The sequence below is a fragment of the Pelodiscus sinensis genome, chromosome 3, assembly GCF_049634645.1.
Source record: "Pelodiscus sinensis isolate JC-2024 chromosome 3, ASM4963464v1, whole genome shotgun sequence".
Taxonomy (NCBI): domain Eukaryota; kingdom Metazoa; phylum Chordata; order Testudines; family Trionychidae; genus Pelodiscus; species Pelodiscus sinensis.
In genome coordinates, this window is record NC_134713.1 from 5,590,602 (window position 1) to 5,600,136 (window position 9,535).

Below are 9,535 nucleotides of genomic sequence, written 5' to 3' on the forward strand. Positions count from 1 at the left end.
CAGGTTTTGTTTGCAGCCATCGCAGTGTGGATGAACTCCACCGTCAGCCAGTCGGAGAGCGAGGTCTCTTCTATGGCCTGGATCCCTCACCCGGAAGACCTTCAGCGATACCTGGCTAAAGGGGAATACCCTCTCTTTCAGTCTGTCGCAATGTTCGAGAGTAACTTCATCCAGGTACATACAGACTGGGCGTGGATACGGGAGGGCTGGATCACACACCTGGGAGCCCTAAGTACTTGGTCCCAACCTCTGGCTTTGCCACTGACATTGAGAACAGAATATGTCCCCTTGCAGTCCCTAGGAGAGGCCTCAGATGCACCCCTCCTGCTCCCATGGGCGGGAAGGGAAGATACCCTAAAGCAGTGGGTCCCAAACTTTTCATACCCTGTCTGCACTCCGCACCAGAGCCCGGGCTGGTAACAGAGCCACAGCTAGAGACTGGGATGGGGGCTGGTTGTGGAGCTGCGGATGGGGGGTGGGGCCAGAGCAGAGTTGGGACTGGGGCAGGACTGGCATATGGTCCTCATGCCCTGTGGGGGCTGGCGTGGGCCTTGCTCCCCCCCAAATATTCTGCCAGGCCTTGTTAGGCAGGTGCACCCCACACTTGGGGACCAGTGCCCTAGAAGGGAACATAAGAACTGAAGCAAGAGTCTGACAACTGCCCCCACCCCCAGAGCTGAACGAGACTCCCACGTGTAATTCCCCATTTCAACACATTGGTATTTATACCGGAGCAGTCCACCATCAGGTCCTCCCCACGCCAGGCACCGTACAGACTTGTCAGGTCGGTACTAGGGTCCGATGAGACGCAGCCGGTGGGCGAAGCAAACAGATCAGATGGCGCTGTGAGGGGGAAGGAGCACCAAGCGAGCGAGTCGTATGGCATCCACTCCCCCTCTGTTGCGACACCTCCGCCTTTCTGCACAGATCACTCGGGGAGGCAGGCACGTGGACGTCCATAATCATCCGACCGAGGCCACCATTGGCATCGTCTCCACTGACAACAAACTGCCGCTGCCCAACATAATGCTCATCGCTCGCCCGGTGCCCACGCAGAACGGCCAGGTCTCCTCAGGGGGCCGTGCTGAGCAGCTGGTGCTCACCAGGTAACTGCACGAAGGCCCTGCCCTCGTGCAGGCTGGCTTGGAGGGGGGGGGTCACTAGCTCACTATAAAATAGAGCCCTAAAAAGAAGAGTGTGGCCATTGCGGCCAGTTAGCAGCTAGAGCTAGCCACTCAAGCCTACCTGCTTTGGCTAAGCTTGCTGCCTTTGCACAAAAGGGCCAGTGTAGACAGGTCGGATTTGTTTTGTGCAAAAAAGCCCCGTTTGTGAAAATGGTGATCAGGGCTTTTGTGCGGAAAAGCGTGTTTAGATTGGCACGGACACTTTTCCGCAAAAAGTGCTTTTGCGGAAATGCGGAAAATCATGTCAGTCTAGACGTAACCATAAAGGAACGGGAGAGAACACAGTTATACCACGGGCTACAGTCTATACTGGTAGCACCACCAGGCTTTCAACCAGCGGAGGATGCCTACACAGCAGCTAAAGGAGTGTCCACCCAAGCTAGCAGTTACACTTGGGTGAACTTTGATTGAGCTAGCACACCAGAAATAGCAAGGTATCCTTAGTGGTGCAGGCATGAACTAGCCACCCTTGTATAATCCTGTCCAAACTTTAAGTATTAAAAACAATGAGTAGTCCTGTGGCACCTTAGGCTGTGTCTAGATGACAAAGTTCTATCCGAAAAAGATACGCAAATTGCAGTTCTGCTTTTCTTCCAAAAGAGGCTTTTCCAACAATTGGCCTGTCTACACTGGGCCAAATGTCGGGAAAATAGCCTCTTTCGGAAAATCCCTTCTTCCTCATAGAAGAAGGTTTACAGGGATGCCGAAAAATGCATCCGCTTTTCCTTGGACATGGCAGAGATGTTCTGGGATACCTTTGGTGTCCTGGAAAAACTCTGCAGTCTAGACGTACCCTTTGAGACTAATGGCTTTTGTGGGCAAAACCCACTTCATCAGATAAACTGGAGTGAAAATAAGAGAAATCAAGATAGATAGATAGATAGATAGATAGATAGATAGATAGATAGATAGATAGATAGATAGATAGATAGATAGATAGATAGATAGAAGTACCTATCAATTGTAGGACCCTTGTTAATGAGGCTAATTAAGTGGGCTGGATGTGTCCTATATATAACTTCTGATGTGGAAATGAAGATGGATAGACATTTATCAGAGATGATGATGCATGGTCCTGCCCTGAGGTCAAGGAACTGGACTCAGTGACCTCTCGCGCTCCCTTCCAGTTCTAGTGTTCTATGATTCTGTGTTATAGCAGGAAAAATTTCTCCTGCTATAGGAGTCTCTGCCTAAGGAATAGAAATTTCTCCAGCCTATAACATCTGCATTTCTACATCAAAGCTTTGTATGGGGCCCAAGCAGAATTAGCCTCATTAATATGGGTCCTACAATTGGCAAATACTTCTTCTGCTGTTATATATATATATTTCTATCTTGGTTTTTGTTATTTCCACTCTAATTCATCTGAGGAAGTGTGTTTTGTCCCCAAAAGCTCATGATTCTATATATCTTAGTTAGTCTCTAAGGCTACGTCTACACTGGCATGATTTTCCGGAAATGCTTTTAACGGAAAACTTTTTGCGGAAAAGCACTTTTTGCGGAAAAGCGTCCGTGGCCAATCTAGATGCGCTTTTCCGCAAAAAAGCTCCGATCGCCATTTTCGCGATCGGGGCTTTTTTGCGGAAAACAGAACTATGCTGTCTACACTGGCCCTTTCGGGCAAAAGTCTTTCGGAAAAAGACTTTTGCCCGAATGGGAGCAGCATAGTATTTCCGGAAAAGCACTGATGATTTTACAGTAGATCGTCAGTGCTTTTCTGGAAATTCAAGCGGCCAGTGTAGACAGCTGGAAAGTTTTTCCAGAAAATGAGATGATTTTCCGGAAAAACTTGCCAGTGTAGACACAGCCTAATGGTATGTCTACTCTAGCCCCCAGTTTGAAGTAGGGAGGCTAATGTAGGCATTCAAAGTTGCAAATGAAGCCCGGGATTTAAATATCCCGGGCTTCATTTGCATCTTCCCAGGTGCCACCATTTTTAAATCCCCCTTAGTCCGAACTCCATGCCCACGGCTACACGCGGCACGGAGTAGGTAGTTTGAATTAGGAACTCTAATTCGAACTACCAGTACTCCTCGTGGGCTTTGATGTCAACAAAGGACTTTGATCAGCTGTTTGTCGGCTCAGCGCGGCAGCCATTTAAATTTAAATAATCGCCGCTTCATTTCCCTATGCCTACAACCCTAATCTACATGGCTCCGTAGATGGAGCCATGTAGTCTAGACACAGCCTAACAGGGTTTAAAAGAGAACTAGATAAACTAGGCAAATATAACTTAGATAGGGCCACGATAAGGTGGGTGCATAATTGGCTGGATAACCGTAGTCAGAGAGTTGTTGTTAACGGTTCTAAATCCTGCTGGAAAGGGATAACAAGTGGAGTTCCTCAAGGGTCTGTTTTGGGACCCGTACTGTTCAATATCTTCATCAATGATGTAGATATTGGGATAGAGAGTACTCTTATTAAGTTTGCAGATGATACCAAACTGGGTGGGGTTGCGACTTCTTTGGAGGATAGGGACATAATTCAAAATGACCTTAGCAAGTTAGAGAAATGGTCAGAGGTAAACAGGATGAGGTTTAATAAAGAGAAATGCAAAGTGCTCCACTTAGGAAGGAACAATCAGTTCCATACATACAAGATGGGAAGCGACTGTCTAGGAAGGAGCATGGCGGAAAGGGATCTAGGGGTCATAGTGGACCACAAGTTGAATAGGAGTCAACAGTGTGATGCTGTTGCAAAAAAAGCAAATATGATTCTAGGTTGTATCAACAGGTGTGTTGTAAGCAAAACTCGTGAAGTCATTCTGCCGCTCTATTCTGCACTAGTTAGGCCTCAGCTGGAGTACTGTGTCCAGTTCTGGGCGCCACATTTCAAGAAAGATGTGGAGAAATTGGAAAGGGTACAGAGAAGAGCGACAAGAATGATTAAAGGTCTAGAGAACATGACCTATGAAGCCAGGCTTCATGAACTGGGCTTGTTTAGTTTGGAAAAAAGAAGATTAAGGGGGGACATGATAGCGGTTTTCAAATATCTAAAAGGGTGTCACAAGGAGGAAGGAGAAAATTTGTTCCTCTTGGTTTCTGAGGACAGGACAAGGAGTAATGGGCTTAAAGTGCAGCAGGGGAGGTTTAGATTGGACATTAGGAAAAAATTCCTAACTGTCAGGGTGGTCAAATATTGGAATAAATTGCCAAGGGAGGTGGTGGAATCTCCCTCTCTGGAGATATTTAAGAACAGGTTAGATAGACATCTGTCAGGGATGGTGTAGACGGAGCTTGGTCCTGCCTTGAGGGCGGGGGGCTGGACTCGATGACCTCTCGAGGTCCCTTCCAGTCCTATTATTCTATGATTCTATGATTCTATGATAGATAAATTCATAGAGGTTAAGTCCATTAATGGCTATTAGCCAGGATGGGTAAGGAATGGTGTCCCTAGCCTCTGTTTGTCAGAGGGTGGAGACGGATGGCAGGAGAGAAATAGCTAGATCATTACCTGTTCGGTTCACTCCCTCTGGGGCACCCGGTGTTCGCCACTGTCGGCAGACGGGGTACTGGGCTGGATGGATCTTTGATCTGATCCGGTATGGCCGTTCTTATGTTCTTATGTTAAGCCTTCCCCTAGGGATAAAGCTGTAGGATCTAGGAGCTGGGAAAGGTCAGGGAAGATGATATGACCACGACCACAACCATGATTATGACCACACACACACACACACACACACACACACACACACACACACACACACACACTAAGCTGTCACTGGATGCTCAGAGCTGCTGTGGTTTAAAGCCCTGGCAATAGGCTTGTTCCCAAACCAGAGGGCAACAGGCCAGTCTGGTTCCCATACGATCTGCATGGAAGCCTGGCTGAGAAATGGCTCCGGGAAACTCTAAAAGGCAGTGTGCCCCGCCCCCCGCCTTTCTGCTCAGGCTCTTCCCTCCGCCGTCTGACCCTTCCCCACGGTAACAGAGGGGCTACAAAGAGGCACTCTCTGGTCTCACCCGGGGGTTTCCTCGTAGGCTCCTGCCCTTGAAGTTCGTGCGCATCTCCGTCCATGACCCCGACAGGCAGCGCATCAAGCTCCAGCTGGCCAACGGGCGCTCCTACTACCTGCAGCTCTATGCCTCCCCGGAGGAGCAGGAACCCCTCTTTGATCGCTGGCTGTCACTCATCTACCTGCTGCACCACCCCCCCAGCTACTACCTGCGCCCCACCTCCTGCACATCCAGAGACAGCCTCAGTGTGCGCATCCTCGCCAGTGAGGAGGAGATAGAGGCAGGGGTGAGTCTGCAGGGGACACGGGCCTCCCCATCAGCCTAGGCAAATAGAAGCTCAAACCCCTGCTGCAGCCATCCCGTCGTCCACGGGGCACCTCCCATGATTGTCCCCTCCCGTATGGCCTCTCCACGGTCTCGCTGTCCCTGCTATCTATGGCACTGTAGCCTTTTCATTGGCGTTGGCCCTAGGGTTGCCAGATACTTCCACAAAAAATCTTGAACATGGCGGGGGAAAAAATTGGTTGAGGACAAAAAAAAAGGTTGTTGAGCCAAAAAAAAAAAAAAAAAGATCACTGTGCTTTTAAATCACCACGCTCCCCGCTTCCCCCCCATCTCCTGTTTGTACTGTATTTAACCCCGCTACAGACAGGAAGCCAGAGCAAGGAGTGGGAGGATGAAGAGCCAGAAGAGGAAGAAAAGGGGCCGGTGGACCATGCTGCACGTCCTCTTGGTGAGAGCAGCAGCCCAGCGAGTGTCGCCAAAGAGCCAAGCACCGAGACCAAGCAGGAACTGAACTCAGAGTCCAAAGAGTGTGGCAGCCTCGTACTGGCTGACGTGGTGAGGAACGACGGGGATCTGAGGGAAAGGGTCGAATGCAGCTCACTGCACGTCAGCGCAGCATTAGTCCAGACCAGGTAGGTAGGTGGCAAAGGGGCATCATGGGTCTGACTCAGGGGTCTTAATGTGCTTTGGGCTGGATGGACCTTTGGTCTGACCCAACATGGCCATTCTTCTGCTCTTACGCTAGTCTCAGAGGATGCCACGTGGCACAGACCTGAGCTGCAGGGGAGGATATCCTCAGACGGGATAGGTGCACAGAATTACGACTCGGGACCAGTCCTAGGGTTGTGAACATACAAACGCAGAACGAGGCACAGCCCTTGCCTTGAACAGCTTCCAAGTTAAGCCAGCAAAGTCACGGGAGATGGTAGAAGGAGAAGGGAAGAGTAGGTTAGAAGGGAGGTTAGAAGGGAGGCTCTGAAAGACAGAGGATGCTTAGCCAAAGGCAGCAGGTGACTGTTTCAAGCGTAGGAGGAAATATGAGTGCAGGTCTGAAGAACAGAAGGCGTGTAGGGTACAGGGAAAGTGTCGAGAGGTTATATAAAATGGCAGAGGACTTTCCTCAGATCGACATTGCCAAGGGAGGTGGTGCAATCTCCCTCTCTGGAGATATTTAAGAACAGGTTAGATAGACATCTGTCAGGGATGGTGTAGACGGAGCTTGGTCCTGCCTTGAGGGCGGGGGGCTGGACTCGACCTCTTGAGGTCCCTTCCAGTCCTATTATTCTATGATTCTATGCTTCTATGACATGAAGCAGTGTATGCTGGGACCTGTAGTTTCAACGGGCCATAACTGTACTGAAGATCTAAGAGACTACAGAAGAGATGGGCAATAATTTTTGATGGGGGTGCCATCCCAAGAATTTGCCATTGCCCTTCTTTCTTTGCCATTGCCTTCCTGCCTCTCTGCTGCACATCCAGGCTGTGTCTAGACTGGCCGGTTTTTCTAGAAAATCAGCCGCTTTTCCAGAAAAACTTGCCAGCTGTCTACACTGGCCGCTTGAATTTCCGCAAGAGCACTGATGATCTCATGGAAGAAATCAGTGCTTCTTGCGGAAATACTATGCTGCTCCCGTTCGGGCAAAAGTCCTTTTGCGCAAAGCTTTTGCGCAAGGGGGCCAGTGTAGACAGCTCAGATTTGTTTTGCGCAAAAAAGCCCCGATCGCGAAAAGTGCTTTTGCGGAAAAGTGTCCGTGCCCATCTAGGTGCTCTTTTCCGAAAATGCTTTTAACGGAAAACTTTTCCATTAAAAGCATTTCCAGAAAATCATACCAGTCCAGACGTAGCCATGGTGCAGACCATAAAATGAACACAGCTCCAAAGTGATACATGCAGACATTTGGGACTAAAATAGCAGGGGTTGGGAGAGATGTTCAGAGCGGAAGAGCAGCTGGATTGTATTTTACTTTTATTTACAGGGCAGCCACAAGCCTAGGAGTCTGTTCACAGCTCTGCCAGTCCCAAGTAGACCTGGGCCCCCTACCTCCCAAAAAGTGGGATACCAGAGTGGCAGGAGTGCATGGTGTAGTGAGAGGATGCATATCCTAGCAGCACCTCTGCTGCTAATCACAGCTGCCCCCAACTGGCTGCGGAAGTACAGAGCCTACTGCTCTACTCTGCACTGATTAGGCCTCAGTTGCAGTGTTGTGTCCAGTTCTGGGCACCGCATTTCAGAAAAGATGTGGAGGAACTGGAGAAGGCCCAGAGAAGAGCAACAAACATGACGAAAGGCCAAGAGACCATGACCCATGAGGATTGGGCTTGTTTAGTTTGGAAAAGAGGGGACATGAGAGTGGTTTTCAGGTATCTAAAAGGGTGTTAGGGAGAAAAAACCGTTCTCCTTGTCCTCTGAGGATAGGACAAGCAGCAATGGGCTTAAACTGCAGCAAGGGAGGTTTAGGTTGGACATTAGGAAAAGCTTCCTGTCATAGGGGTTAAATGCTGGAATAAATTGCCTAGGAAGGTAACGGAAGATATTTAAGAGCAGACACCTGTCAGAGATGGTGCTGGGTCCTGCCGTGTGGGCAGGGGCCTGGATTCGATGACCTCTTGTAATCCCTCCCAGTTGTAGTATTGGGTGATTCTCTGATGCGGCTGGTATTTCTGACTGCGCTGTCTGTGTTAACCCGAGCTCTTTGCTTCCAGGGAGAATACATCCGTGTGTGACAGGGCAGACACCCCTGCGAAGGGGACAAGCACATCCTCAAGCACTTCAGGTATGAAACCGATCCTGTTCCCTTTTCACAAGCTCTCCCCACTTCAGCTACTGCTCCTGCAGCCGTTCCCCCTCCCCGCGGCGTCCCCTGATAGAAAAGGCCAAGATGAGGAAGCCAGGCCCTCCCCCCACCATTAACACTCCCCACCACTCCATACCACCAGGCCTGTCCCTAGCACTGCTGGTGCCCTGTGCAGCTCAGCACCCGCATTGCCCCCTCCACCGGGGGTAGCCCCTTTGCACGGGGAGGAGGTGCAGGGGCCGAAACTGTGGGGCACAGGAGCGCTGTAAGGCAGTCTCCTCAGGGGAGCTGTGGGCGGTGGCGAGCAGCGTGAGCCCACAGGCTAGAGGACTCAGGAGGAGCAGCGGGCAGTTTTCCCTTCCACCCCGCTCTCTGGCCAGCAGCACCACTGCGTGCTGCGCCACCTCGACTCCCCAGCCTGCAGGCTCATGCCATCTGGGCGCAGCCTGCGGGGGATGGGGGTGGCCAGGACTGGATCTGTATCACCGTGCAGACATACCCGCCGAGTCCCGTCCCCAGACCCACAGGACACTGTGCTCCAAAGCTTGCCTCTGTCACCAACAGAAGTTGGTCCAAGAAAAGATTTTCCCTCCCCCACCTTCCGGGGTGACTGGTGAATGAGGAAACCGGGGTGAGGGTGGGGGCATCAATCAGGTGACCGCCCCACCCATGTGACTCCTCCTCATGCCATCTGGGGAAGGGCCAGGACAACGCCCCCTCCACCCAGGCCCTGTCCCTGCTCTGCCTCCGCGTCGCCTCTTCCTTCACACTCTCTCCCCAGCAGTGTGCTCCCAGGCCTTAAAGCGGGTGGGGCTGGCACCCACAGCAGGTGTCCAGCCCCCCCACTCACAGTTGGGGTTCAGGCATTTGCCGGGGGACCCCAGGGTTGTGGGTTCGAGCCCTGCCCACCTGGGGAGCATCACTGTCACCATGACCAGAACCAGCTGCCCCATTAGAAAGGCCAGATAAGGGGCAACCTGAAGGTAGGGAGGCGAGGTGGGTTTGAGAGTGACCTAGGGGTTACGAAACACTGTTTCACTCTGCTGGCTACACTGCTTTGTGGGGTGCAGACCTGTCCCTCCCCGGAGTGAGGTACCGACGTCTGGGGAGCGGAGCTGCATTGCTCCACTTCCTCCCGCCTTTTCCGCTGAGTTCAGGGACCCCCCAAACCCTGCTGTTGGGGCCAGGCCCCCTCTCGTCCTCTGTGCCACCCAGAGGCCCTAGCTCCTTGCCCCTCCCGCATGAGGCCCCTCACACTCGCCCTCACACATCGCCTGGGCCCACCTTTTCTCTCTAAGGGTATGTCTACACTACC